At 36.9% G+C, this 15218-nt stretch overlaps 1 protein-coding gene and 1 non-coding gene across 6 annotated transcripts in view; both read right to left on the minus strand.

Moving 5' to 3' along the window:
* The window catches only part of CRMP (Collapsin Response Mediator Protein), a 747709-nt gene that overhangs the window by 120061 nt on the left and 612430 nt on the right, over positions 1 to 15218 (minus strand). The window lies entirely within an intron of this gene.
* On the minus strand, positions 545 to 617 carry TRNAT-CGU (transfer RNA threonine (anticodon CGU)). The gene has a single exon. It is a non-coding gene; the product is annotated as a tRNA-Thr (tRNA).

The raw sequence follows: 15218 nt of genomic DNA on the forward strand, positions 1-15218 counted from the left end.
AGGGCGCTTGGATAACGTCATTATTTTCACAGACTGTGTGGCAGAATTTCTCGAATATCAAGTTCATAACGTTTCACTTAAAAAAAATACAACATATGACAAACAGAAGATCAAAGACGCAGGCCAATTATATAGGAAGTACATGAATCTCCCTTTTCTTTGCCTTTCTTACGGTACAATTATATTTTATGTTTGATCGTATTACAAATCAGAGTATTCGTTATGTAGGCCTAACAATGTAGCGTGGCTGGTGTACGTAACAAAGCGAAAACTATTCATAGTTATGTGCGTGGAGCTTTTATATTGTTGTGAAAGTGTGCGATGGAGAAGCAAAGCTCAAATAAATTATATTGTCTCTATCGCAGTCCGGTTATTGCTCTGAAGATTCTTAGTAACAAAGATGTCCCCTGGCCTCGTTACGAGCAATGCGCAGGACAGACTGGTGGTAGGGCTGCTACCTTAATATTTCCACGTAAAGATTAATTTTTAGTCCTACAGAATTTGTGTGTTATGGTAACAATGGTTATTAGAGGATAAAAATTCGCTCCGACGCCGGGGATCGAACCCGGGCCCTTGGTTCTACGTACCAAGCGCTCTAACCACTGAGCTACGCTGAAGTTCAATCCACAGCACCGGATCGAATCCCCCTCCTCCTTTGTGGTCTTACTCCATGTTCGCCATATATGTTGATGTATATTAACGGTCTTACCAATAAACCGTGTATAATTTTTATATGAGACTTATGCAGAGTTGAGACAGAAAACGTTACTAATAAACCATGCATAAGCGATGGATGTATAAACAGTCTGTAACTACACAATTGGAATTGCTTTGCAGTAGTTATATACACGAAACCCCTTGTTCAAGCGTTGTATATAGGGAAAAAATTGCCGCCTCTCTAACAGCTGTTCGTATCGACAGTCATTTTATGATGATGGCTGCCTTGTAAGCACAGAAGAACAAACCAAAGAGCATAGAATAATTAGAGTAATATTGCTTTAGTTTGTACTCTTTGACCAAAATATAATGTTGTAATCGATCAGAGCCAGTTGTACTATCGATACTTACATGGCACACTAGAGCGCTCTACTGGATGCAATAGAGAATCTCAGATATTCTATTACCTTTCGTAATGAAGTAATGACGAAACTGTGACGTAGCTGTGTAACAGTTATACTGTTATACACGACGTATGTAGTGATTATTAGTAAGGAATTTACACATGACTTATATATGAGCTACTCATTCTATAAGTATAAGACAGTTAAACATCTGTATACAGAGTTTTTATTAGTAAGACCGTTAGTCAACTACCATTATACAAGGAGCGCACTCAATTGAGTGACTTGATGGTCGGGATTTCACAGTACAGATGCCTCAAACTAGGAAGCTGCCTGGAGAGGGGAAGTAGTAGAGCTAACAGAGGGGGCCCACCTAGGCTCCGATACCCAGGTATAGCCATATTATCTGAAAAGTTGACCTCTTGACAATGTATTCAAGATGTATCCTCCCTATGCAGCCTTCTCAACTGTTATTAGAACTGAGCTGTACCGTTCTAGTCCACAGTGCACAGCAGTAGGCGGACAGTGGTAGGGGAGAAGTGCTCTATGTGCCTGCGCGAACGAGACAGCTTGCTAGTTTGAGGCATCTGTATATATGCACTGTTTGGCGAAGAATGTATGTAAAGATTAATTTTTAGTGCTACAGAATTTATCTGTTATGGTAAGAATGGTTATTAGAGGAGAAAAATTCGGAAAAATCATTTCGGAAAAACAGAGTCGGAAAATTTGTTTTCGGAAAGTAGGAACATTCGGAATAAATGCTATTCGGAATATTCGATTTGGAAAAATATATTCAGAAAAAGGGGCCGCATTTTTCCCCCCCATTACTACATCTGATTTTGAGGCACAACTAAATCTTTGAAAGTAACGCAACCTTTTAGTAAACTAAACGCAAACCACGCATTACTAGAGGCTACCTGAGATACTTGAAAGCAGTTGCTTCCTTTGGTGTAAACAAATATTTTATATTTTGTGCCAGCCTCAGGGCAAGAAATACCCAAGTGTCACGTACATGGTCAGTTATTCCCTTGAAGCTAATTTTCAATGCCTCACGAATGTGGTCTAACAGCTCAGACTTGGGTGTTTCTTGCCATGATATCGTCACGTGAATGCATGAACTAGGTAACTCGAAATTTGCATTTTTTAGTTACCTCTTTTATAGCATAGCAAAAATCGCACAAAATGTAATCCAGGATCTGGGTAACTGATCGAACGATAGCAGCGACATCTATTTTCCAAATTAACAAATAGGTAAAAGAAAACTGTAGATCTACGTAAAAATAAACAAGACGTTTATTCCGCTTTTGAAAACAAAGCAATCTGGAAAAAACCGCATTCCATACCTGACTTCCAACAGTAACGAAAGTTTAATTTGTTTGAAACTAAAATATTCAAGTAGGGTCTAATAAAAATGTACCAGATACGCCTAAATTTCTTACAAGACCGGCAGGACCATACATCTCTTATCACAACCATGTCTTGTATATGTAATTCATGTTACACATTTGCAAGGCCAGACTCAGATCTGTTATAATTTTTCAGCCCCAAATGTTCAAATATGAATTACATAGTGTACAATGACAGCCATTAAAAGTGACCAATTCAGTGAATCAGACTGTCATTTTAAGTTTTTAACCTAACACAAAGTGGTTATTGACAACCACCGTCTGCTACTGTATTAATTTAGCATTTCCAACTGATCGAAATGATTGATGTTTAAAAAAGATGAGAGTCAGGATATAGAAGTCTAAATTTACGTTATGTCATACGGTCTCAACAAAACTATATTCCCTACATATTTCAAGACTAAAAAAATGTGAATTTTATGACACATTGCTAACGCAGTACGAAAGTGAGTGACATAATTCTAGTGGGAAAAAATGTTGGCGTATTCCTTTGCACAACTGCAAATGAACAAAACCTTCAGTAATCAAGATTAATAATAGCTTTCAATGAATGTGTAACGAATGTCGTCTAACGTAAACTAATGTAATGTGTTCTTTATTGATCTATTTTACGACGTTGTATCAACTGCGATGTCTATATCTAGCTTCTGAGTGAAATGAAGATTAAAATGCCAGCGAAAGGAGTCCAGTCCAGAGTCAAAGTTACCCAGCATTTGCTCTTAATGGACTCAGGAAGACCTCGGAAAAATCCTCAACCAGGCAAATTGTCCCTACCAGGATTTGAACCCGGACCCGCTCGTTTCACGGTCAGACATACTAAGCATCAGGCTACTCCACAGCGGTGGACTGTACCATGTTATACGCCATTTTTCAAATATCTATTCAAAATAGATCCAATTACAGCCCACGAAGGGCCAAGACCGACCAGCCGGCTGCTGGCCTCACGGTCACATGCCGAAGCAGAGGTGGACGATCATCCAACCAGAATGGAGGTATCGTGTGGTTAGCACGATGAGCCCCCCAGCCGTTATAGCTGGTTTGGTAACCGGATTTCGCTACCTGTCGTAGCTCCCCAAGTGCATCACGATGCTGGGCGGGCACCGGTCCCATACACTGGCCCGAAATTTCATGAGTAAATTTCTTCTCCCATGAGGACTCGAACGAGCGCGCATTCCGTAATGCGAGTCCTAGGCAGGATGCCTTGGACCACGACGCCACGGCGCGGGACTCGAGAATAACGTGCATAGGAAAACATTGGGGGCTAGGAGGGATGAAGTTACAGGATAATGCAGAAAGTTACACAACACAGAAATACACGCATTGTATTCTTCACCCGACATAATTAGGAACATTAAATCCAATCGTTTGAGATGGGCAGGGCATGTAGCACGTATCGGTGAATTCAGAAATGTATATAATGTGTTAGTTGGGAGACCTGAGGAAAAAAGACCTTCGGGGAGGTTGAGACGTAGATGGGAGAATAATATTAAAATGGATTTGAGGGAAGTGGGATATGATGCTAGGGACTGAATTGATCTTGCTCATGATGTCGGGCTTATTTGAGGGCGGCAATGAACCTCCGGGTTCTCTAAAAGCCATTTGTAAGTAAGTGGTAGAAATATTGTTTGTGTTGGTAATGTTAGCGTAAGTATTAGCGGTGATGACGACATTTTAAGTTATTACCAGCAGTGAAGAAGTTAATCGTCGTTTATATTTACTCTTCTGAGAGTCCGGTTACTATCATAATAGTGCACATTGTAGTGTGTGTTCCTTCTTAAATGAGTCATGCCAGAAAGCTTGGTAGAACATTTGTTGAAGAAATGTTACGTATACATATTTTTGACTACTTCCCAAATTAGTTCTGCATTATATATTAGGCCTAATGCAAAACATTTATTTTCTCTATTTCAGGATATGGACATTATCTATACTAATAATAAATCTGTAGCCAAAATTTTTCTGGTAATTTTAGATTTTCCAAAAATAATTGCTATTAACATGTATAATTAACCATCCTGAAACCGAAAACCGCTTTTTTTTAATTTTTGTTTGTATGTATGTCTGTCTGTCTGGATGTTTGTTACCTTTTCACGCGATAATGGCTGAACGGATTTCAATGAAAATTGTAATATAAATTAAGTTCGTTGTAACTTAGAGTTTAGGCTATATGACATTCAAAATACGTTATTTAAAAGGGGGATTATAAGGGGGCCTGAATTAAATAAATCTAAATATCTCGCTTATTATTGGTTTTTGTGAAAAATGTTACATAACAAAAGTTTCTTTAAAATGATTTCCGATAAGTTTTATTCTTTGACAAATTTTGATAGGACTGATATTTAAGGATATACAAGACTTTTAAAGTAACAATACCATAGGCCTACATTTTCACCGCCGCCTCAGATTATAGCGTTGTTGTTCCTGCAGTAACTCCTATGTGCAAAATATAACATTTTTGAGTAGGAAGAAAAAACACATTTATTCATTCCATGGCAATGGTACATAGGAGGTCGTGAATTGTTACATTTTCGAAAGAAAGAAATATATGTAATATATGTAATACATATCACTATAGGCCTATATGCTGTATCACTATTTAAGTTGCAAATCAAGATTTCAGGTATAACTCCCTGTAAAGTTGATTTGAATAATTTCGAGGGAAAAATTGTTCCGGAGTCGGGTATCGAACCCGGGACCTTTGGTTTAACGTACCAACGCTCTACCACTGAGCTACCCGGGAACTCTAACCGACACCGATCCAATTTTTCCCTCTATATCCACAGACCTCAAAGTTGGCTGACAACCGTCAAGCAACCAACTTCGAGTGCACACTAACTCCGTGTGACTTAAATTGTGGTTTTCTGTTAACGAACAGTGACGTGTATTATGCAAATCAAGATTTCAGGTATAACTCCCTGTAAATTATTCAAATCAACTTTACAGGGAGTTATACCTGAAAAATTGGATCGGTGTCGGTTAGAGTTCCCGGGTAGCTCAGTGGTAGAGCGTTGGTACGTTAAACCAAAGGTCCCGGGTTCGATACCCGGCTCCGGAACAATTTTTCCCTCGAAATTATTCAAATCAACTTTACAGGGAGTTATACCTGAAATCTTGATTTGCATAATACACGTCACTTTTCGTTAACAGAAAACCACAATTTAAGTCACACGGAGTTAGTGTGCACTCGAAGTTGGTTGCTTGACGGTTGTCAGCCAACTTTGAGGTCTGTGGATATAGAGGGAAAAATTGGATCGGTGTCGGTTAGAGTTCCCGGGTAGCTCAGTGGTAGAGCGTTGGTACGTTAAACCAAAGGTCCCGGGTTCGATACCCGGCTCCGGAACAATTTTTCCCTCGAAATTATTCACTATTTAAGTTATTTGAAGGGTTCAGAACCATAGTGGGCCAAGCGCCATTTACTGAAGACGTAGAAAACAAGTGTTAAAATTAAGTTATTACCATAATTCAATGGAAACATATAGCAAGTAATATAAAGTATACACATTAAAACTAAAAGATATGTAAATCTTCATTAAACTATGGTTGCATGTAATAACAATTAAGAAACATGTAAAAGGAATTGTCATTGCACCAAATGAGTGGTCTCTGGATCAAAATGATCGCATTTTAATTTTTTAAATACAATTTAAATTAAGTAACATGTTAAACGATTTATCCTTCTATCAAACACGAATGTTCCCTGGATCAAATGTCCTATTTTAATTATGTAATTACTTTATATTTATTTCTAACGTGTGCAGCGGAGCGCACGGGTACGGCTAGTATACAATATATTGCAATGAAATATCTCGCACGAAACTGCAGATGGAACGAGCATCACTCCAGCAAATCCTTACGAAGTGTGGTTTTTTAATGCAGCCGCTATACAGAGATTGACATGTGACTCTCTAAGAGTGGGAACAAAAAACGTTCAACACAAGTGTTTCAGTCTTGAGCTTGCATTTGAGCATTTGTCATTAAACATCTGGGTATGCAAACTACTCGGTGCAGTAATGTATGAAATTTAAAACACATCAAACTTACCAACATTTCGTGTTAAGTGAACTCTTGTAACATAGCTCTGAATTTTGCACTGGTTCATAGGATAATTTTAATAGTTAATATTAGAGGAGAAAAATTCGCTCCGCCGCCGGGGATCGAACCCGGATTCTTGGTTTTACGTACCAAGCGCTCTCACCATTGAGCTACGCCGAAGTCCAATCCACAGCACCGGATCGAACTCCCCTCCTCTAGTATTTTTCCCTTTGTGGCCTGACTTCTAGTTGGGCATGTATGTTGGCATTTTTTATTAAGTCAACTGCCATTATACAAGATTAATCTTTAGCAAATTCTTCTAGCAAAAGTGCATATTTCTGTATAGATTACTGTGCATATTACTGTGGAATCCCGGCCACCAAGTCACTCAACTGAGTGCGCTCCATGTAAAATGGCAGTTGATTTAATAGGCCTATAAAATGTCAACATACATGGTAATAAAACAAACCTACTAGTTCACACTAGAGTTGGGCAACGCGATTCTTTTTCAGAAGTCGTTTCCAACGATTCAATCATACATTACGAATCGATTCTAACGATTCGTTCACGATTCTTCTCAGTCTGCGATTCCAACTATTCTTTTGAATCGTCAACGAATTCACGATTCTTCCTACTCTGCGATTCCAACGATTCGTCAACGAACGACTTACAGGACATTTTCCTTTGCAAACCACGCGTAGAACAAAAACGTTCTACATCTCTCGCATAGATGGCATAAGAGGCGAGACATTGGATTGTCTCTTTCTCATTGGCTGGAACCATTCAGCATGACCTCCATTAATCTACAAAATTACCCAAGATAATGTTTCTAAATTATAATTTATCAGCTGAACCTTATTACGAAGTACATTTGTTGCATTACATCTCTATTTAACTTTGCAAATTTCAGGTTCGTGTTCATTATTTTCCATACTTAACAAATGCAGTACATATTTTGATTTCACTCTCGCTCGGGAGTATTCGGCACGCTTCGGAAATATCCGTTGACAGGTTACATCAAACAAGTAAATAGAATCGTGGGTTACGATACCATGTCAATTCGTTACTATTCTTTTGAACGACGATTCGTTACGATTCTTTTGAACGACGATTCGTTGATACCACGAATCGATTCTTACGATTCTTTATTATTAGTCGTTCGAATGAACGATTCGTTCACGAATCGACCCAACTCTAGTTCACACTAGTCATGTAATATGCAAAGAGGTGGGCGAGACCTCATTCATATTTGATACACATATATAATGTTAACACTGTTGTTGAATATGGCCATAAAGTCATTTAATATGCGCTCCTGTATATACAGAGTGTAACAAAAGTTTCTGTAACAGTATGTTATAATTATTTTTTTGTTTAGTTTCCATTTTCTCAGGAACCATTACCAAATTTTATGGTGTATGTGTTGGTACTACTTGATTGTGGTGTGATGCAATCCTTTATTAATAATTTGGCTGAAAATGTGATAGTTACCATCAAGTATTTAAAAAAAAACTAAAATTTTCACTGTACCAGAAACTTTTGTTACACTCTGTATATGGCGTGCATCGTCTTAAATGCAGGTAGTAAGGCCGTAACATAATACTACGACAGGAGTTCGGCCGGCGTCGTGGATCGTGTCCCGGCATGGCTCAGTTGGTTAAGAGCACTCAGCGCGCACAGCTGAGAGGTCCTGGGTTCGATTCCCGGTGCCGGTACGAATTTTTCTCGTACTTAATGATAATAAAACAAACCGACTAGTTCACACTAGTCATGTAATATGCAATGAGGTGGGCGAGACCTCATTCATATTTGATACACATATACATGCCCAACTTGGAGTCAGGCCACAAAGAGAAAAACACAAGAGTGGAGTGGAGTTCGATCCGGTGCTGTAGATTGGACTTCCGCGTAGCTCAATGGTGAGAGCGCTTGGTACGTAGAACCAAGGACTCGGGTTCGATTCCCGGCGCCGGAGCGAATTTTTCTCCTCTAATATTAATTGTTACCATAACAGATATATTCTTTAGGACCAATAAAATAATAATCTTTAGTAATTTTAATAGGTTATTTCTGCTTTTACTTACTGACAGTAGTAACATATGTGTAAGAATTGAACGATTAACACAATTCTGCATTAAGACTTTAATGACAGACACACTAGTTTCGCTACAAGGTTTGTTCAGTAAGAACAACATTTGTTTGTGAAATCATGCCTTAATTTTAGTTGGACGAATTTTAGTCATATTCAGTATATAAGAATGAATTCACTTGGAAATGAGGACGTATTCACTACCATTGTACTAAAAAGAATTTACGAGACTTCACTGAAAACACAAAATAAATTTATATTTTAAATCGAGCAACTTTTTTAACATTTTCCTTTTCCTTCCACACGGTAAAATTAGTCTACACAAAATCGATTGTAGAGGATTATGTTCCCAAACGCTAAATAATTTGGAAAATCATTAAATCATTACAATTTTCATAATTCTGCATCCTGTGCAATATAGTCTCCATGTATAACAAGAAAACTAGCGATATCTGCGAAAGGTACCAAAGACCCAACCTCTACTGGGCCGCTCGGAAGGAATTGACGGAACACCTCCCCACACAGACAAAGGATGAAAAATGACAGTTTTGTCTTCAATGGAAAATTTCCGCCAAAAAGGGGTTTACAACAGTATTATATTCTTAACTTAGTACGTTTATGTACGTGCAATATGCAATATGCTTTCTTTTCTTTTTGGTATATATGTAATTACAGTTTACAATTTAATCGCATTTATTTGCTATTCATTTTTCGTTATTTGTCACATCCGACTTCCGAAATCTCGCTTTTCCGAGTGTGACCCAGACAATTTATTAATACAACCTTTGTAATATGTATATTGTAATATATTCCGAATATAATTTAAATATCATTTGTAAACTTAACGGAGAGGAACGTGTATATTCTTTTTTTTTTTTTTTGTTAACATTATTAAATTATTGTTTTGTGCCTTTTATTTTTTCGTCCATAATATACTCATCAAAGGATGAAAAATGACAGTTTTGTCTTCAATGGAAAATTTCCGCCAAAAAGGGGTTTACTACAGTATTATATTCTTAACTTAGTACGTTTATGTATGTGCAATATGCAATATGCTTTCTTTTCTTTTTGGTATATATGTAATTACAGTTCACAATTTAATCGCATTTATTTGCTATTCATTTTTCGTTATTTGTCACATCAGACTTCCGACATCTCGCTTTTCCGAGTGTGACCCAGACAATTTATTAATACAACCTTTGTAATATGTATATTGTAACATATTCCGAATATAATTTAAATATCATTTGAAAACTTAACGGAGAGGAACGTGTATATTCTTTTTTTTTTTTTTTTTTTTTTGTTAACATTATTAAATTATTGTTTTGTGCCTTTTATTTTTTCGTCCATAATATACTCATCAAAGGATGAAAAATGACAGTTTTGTCTTCAATGGAAAATTTCCGCCAAAAAGGGGTTTACTACAGTATTATATTCTTAACTTAGTACGTTTATGTATGTGCAATATGCAATATGCTTTCTTTTCTTTTTGGTATATATGTAATTACAGTTTACAATTTAATCGCATTTATTTGCTATTCATTTTTCGTTATTTGTCACATCCGACTTCCGACATCTCGCTTTTCCGAGTGTGACCCAGACAATTTATTAATACAACCTTTGTAATATGTATATTGTAATATATTCCGAATATAATTTAAATATCATTTGAAAGCTTAACGGAGAGGAACGTGTATATTCTTTTTTTTTTTGTTAACATTATTAAATTATTGTTTTGTGCCTTTTATTTTTTCGTCCATAATATACTCTATTTGTATTATTTGAATATCTATAAATCTAAATCTAAATAAAAAACAAAACAAATATGAACTATTTTCGAAAAAATATCTACAGTAAAAGGAAAGGCGACCGTACTTATTATGGAAAGAGTGTGGAAGTAACAGTGAACTATTCTGAAGAAGTATGGATTGTGATTTTTCGAATTATTTTGAAAGACAAACCAAACAAAAAATTCTGCTCTGTATCATGGATACACCCACACGTTGAATATGTCTCGCAGTTTCGGGAATGAAACTACAGTGTTAAACAGGAGGATGACCCCTGGTATATTCGAATATGTAGTATAAACAAATGCGTTTTTTACGTAGAGCAGTATACTTAATGTTGCTTGGGTTTCAATGTCATCTTTGCTTTTTTAGCTTACAGAAAATGCCGAGTGTAAATACTGACCATAGTACCAAGGCTCAAAATTGTACAATTAACAGTTAAGTCACTATCGCAGTTTTGCATAATTAATTTCACATTCTTTTTATAATAATTTACGGCACATTCTGAACTTTTATTTTGTTGTAGTTTTCTACGTACTCATGTAAGAAAGAAGTTGTAGCAAACTACAGACAATTTCAAACGATCTCCAATAATACATCACTGCAGCATTTATGCAACAATCCAAAACAATTGAATTCAAATATGTGCAACACACTTCGAGACAAATGGTGTCACCACATACATAAGAGGAATAAAAACAAACTACTTAAATTAATCATTTGATGTAAAACTTATGATACAAGTATTGGTCGACCAACGATATTATGGATGGATCAAATAAAGGAGCAGCAACAGGATTACAAGTCTACAGCTTACAGCAGAAGAAAACATGAAAATCAGTTATTTTTATTGTAGATTCACACAGAGTTACTACAAAAGAAATATACACAATTAATTTTGTACAAAACAAAACAAAAAAAAAAAATCTGTGATATCGACATGCATTTTGCACTGTTAGGTTGAGAAACTGTAGAATTTTCGATAAGAGACACTGCTGGTGCTCCTGCACTGATCGTTGCGCTGGAGTAAGTATAACGGCTACAAACTATAAATATCAACAAATTCTAATCAATTGGCTGATGCCTCAACTGCATGAGGATGAGGGCAACTTCATCTTCCAACAGGATGGAGCACCGCTCCACTGGCACGCAGAGTGCTGAAATTATATGAACGAAACACTTCGACAGCGTTGGATTGGTCGTGCAAAACGAGAACCGCGCTCTCGCACAGTGGCCACAAAGGAGCCCCGATCTCACACGTGCGACATTTTCCTTTGGACATTTGTAAAATACAAGGTTTACGTCTAAAGATGTAGACGAGTTGAAACAACGCTTTACGACAGCTGTGGCAAACGTCGAAGCAAATCGAATTAGAGATGAAGTAGACTATCGCCTTGGTATTTGCCGTGTGACAATAATCACATATTGAAAATTTGTGAGTTCCCAAAGTAAACTTGAAACATTACTCTATAAAACAGTGTAAACTAATTCGTGATAACATTAATGGTTTTGGATTTCTCTCGCACGGTGGCCACAAAGGAGCCCCGATCTCACACGTGCGACATTTTCCTTTGGACATTTGTAAAATACAAGGTTTACGTCTAAAGATGTAGACTAGTTGAAACAGCGCTTTAAGACAGCAGTGGCAAATGTCGATGCAAACAGAATTTGAGATGAAGTAGACTATCGCCTTGGTATTTTCCGTGTGACAATCACATATTGAAGATTTGTGAGTTCCCAAAATAAACTTGAAACATTACTCTATAAAACAGTGTAAACTAATTCGTGATAACATTAATGGTTTTGGATTTCTCTCGCACGGTGGCCACAAAGGAGCCCCGATCTCACACGTGCGACATTTTCCTTTGGAGATTTGTAAAATACAAGTTTAACGTATAAAGATGTAGACGAGTTGAAACAGCGCTTTAAGACAGCAGTGGCAAATGTCGATGCAAACCGAATTTGAGATGAAGTAGACTATCGCCTTGGTATTTGCCGTGCGACAATAATTACATATTGAAGATTTGTGAGTTCCCAAAATAAACTTGAAACATTACTCTATAAAACAGTGTAAACTAATTCGTGATAACATTAATGGTTTTGGATTTCTCTCGCACGGTGGCCACAAAGGAGCCCCGATCTCACACGTGCGACATTTTCCTTTGGAGATTTGTAAAATACAAGGTTTACGTCTAAAGATGTAGACGAGTTGAAACAGCGCTTTAAGACAGCAGTGGCAAATGTCGATGCAAACCGAATTTGAGATGAAGTAGACTATCGCCTTGGTATTTGCCGTGCGACAATAATTACATATTGAAGATTTGTGAGTTCCCAAAATAAACTTGAAACATTACTCTATAAAACAGTGTAAACTAATTCGTGATAACATTAATGGTTTTGGATTTCTCTCGCACGGTGGCCACAAAGGAGCCCCGATCTCACACGTGCGACATTTTCCTTTGGAGATTTGTAAAATACAAGGTTTACGTCTAAAGATGTAGACGAGTTGAAACAGCGCTTTAAGACAGCAGTGGCAAATGTCGATGCAAACCGAATTTGAGATGAAGTAGACTATCGCCTTGGTATTTGCCGTGCGACAATAATTACATATTGAAGATTTGTGAGTTCCCAAAATAAACTTGAAACATTACTCTATAAAACAGTGTAAACTAATTCGTGATAACATTAATGGTTTTGGATTTCTCTCGCACGGTGGCCACAAAGGAGCCCCGATCTCACACGTGCGACATTTTCCTTTGGAGATTTGTAAAATACAAGGTTTACGTCTAAAGATGTAGACGAGTTGAAACAGCGCTTTAAGACAGCAGTGGCAAATGTCGATGCAAACCGAATTTGAGATGAAGTAGACTATCGCCTTGGTATTTGCCGTGCGACAATAATTACATATTGAAGATTTGTGAGTTCCCAAAATAAACTTGAAACATTACTCTATAAAACAGTGTAAACTAATTCGTGATAAAATTAATGGTTTTGGATTTCTCTCGCACGGTGGCCACAAAGGAGCCCCGATCTCACACGTGCGACATTTTCCTTTGGAGATTTGTAAAATACAAGGTTTACGTCTAAAGATGTAGACGAGTTGAAACAGCGCTTTAAGACAGCAGTGGCAAATGTCGATGCAAACCGAATTTGAGATGAAGTAGACTATCGCCTTGGTATTTGCCGTGCGACAATCACATATTGAACATTTGTAAGTTCCCAAAATAAACTTGAAACATTACTATATAAAACAGTGTAAACTAATTCATGATAACATTAATGGTATTGGATTTATCAAATATTGAATGTCTATTTGTTGTGTAGTGACCCTGTGCTTCAGAAGTACTAAAGAAGTAGAGTTTTTCAAAGCTAAATCACTTTTGTTCCATCAAAGATGCAAAAGGGAGACGGATTGACATGTAGGCCTAAGCTAATTGTTGCACACCTTCTTCCGATAAGTGTGTATGGGCTACTCCATCTCAAATCGACCGAAATACAGAGAAAATTGACTTTGCAATTTTTAAATACAATTAAATTTTTTCTGTTCGTTGACAACTGTGATACAATGATTTGTACGAAGTTTGAGGCATCAGAACTTCATAGTGTTTAAATTTAAAATATTTAAATTTATCGTATTTTCATAAAATTAGCAACTTTAAACTGTTGTGGCTCCGAAACCCTTTCACTCAATGATCAAAATCATGGTTTATTTTGATGCTGAGAAATTAAAGTTTATATTGACATGTAAACAGTTTTTCTTACTTTTTATGGAAATGGAGAAATTTAGATTTTTCTTCATTAAGACGCCTTTGGCCACGAAATAATATTTTCAAAATATATGGTTAGATTCCGCATTTAAAGTACAAATAAACACACATTTTTTACTGGTGCACCGTTGATAAGAGAGTATTGAAAATATCAAATAAAGAAAATAAATAGTACGCGCGTGAAATAACCAGCTGACTGTGAGGCAGGATTTACCCCAGACAAGCACGGCCAGGAGACAAACACGTGATGTTTCGTCTAGTAGCGCATAGCTGGGCTAGCTTTATCACAAGTTTTCATAAACACAGGAGTAAAATGACGCCCAACGCTTGCTTATCTTCAGCTCTCGGCCAGTGCTTTCTGTACTGGGCCGTTCAAGTTCAGGCGTGTGAAAATAATTTATTTAATACCCTCGAAACTTATTGCCGAGTCACTAAGCAAACAATGGCGAATCCCTTTTAATAATGCAAGTTTTATTCTCTTTTTTTTTTCACATTTTTACAAGTGGGCAAAAAACCTAAAAGTAAGTAAAATCAGATTATCTGTCTCTCTGTATAAAATAAAAGTAAGGATTACTTCTTATCATAACCTACCAAATGTCAGCTCCAAAATGAGCTCTCGTTCAATGTTCTGCAATAAATGACTCCAGAGTTCTGAACGCTGAAAAAGGCTTGTTTTTATAAAATACGCTAAATTTGTCGCTCAATAGTACGAAAGCCGTTTGACTTTCGATAATATATTTTTGAAAATGCACTGTCCTCAGCGCCTTGTATAAATAGGGAAAAAATTAGAGTATTGAAAAATGCGAGGTTTTTTACTAATCGATTTCATATGGAATAGCCCGTATGTAGTAAAGTGTATTTTTCGGATATAGTCTAATGATTAGGGGCCTGCATAACATTCGTTGTATGTTCCGTCATCAATATTACTAGTAACTGAATTGAATTGAGCTTTAAATAAATCATACCATCACATCTCACCAGCAATCCTTCAATAAATTAGGGCTATGCTCCACTCTGTCTTAACTCATATGAGATCATGAAAGAACAGACACTTCCGCGAACAGGGGCTCGGGAAA

This window comes from Periplaneta americana, chromosome 10, assembly GCF_040183065.1.
Source record: "Periplaneta americana isolate PAMFEO1 chromosome 10, P.americana_PAMFEO1_priV1, whole genome shotgun sequence".
In the NCBI taxonomy this organism is placed as follows: Eukaryota; Metazoa; Arthropoda; class Insecta; order Blattodea; family Blattidae; genus Periplaneta; species Periplaneta americana.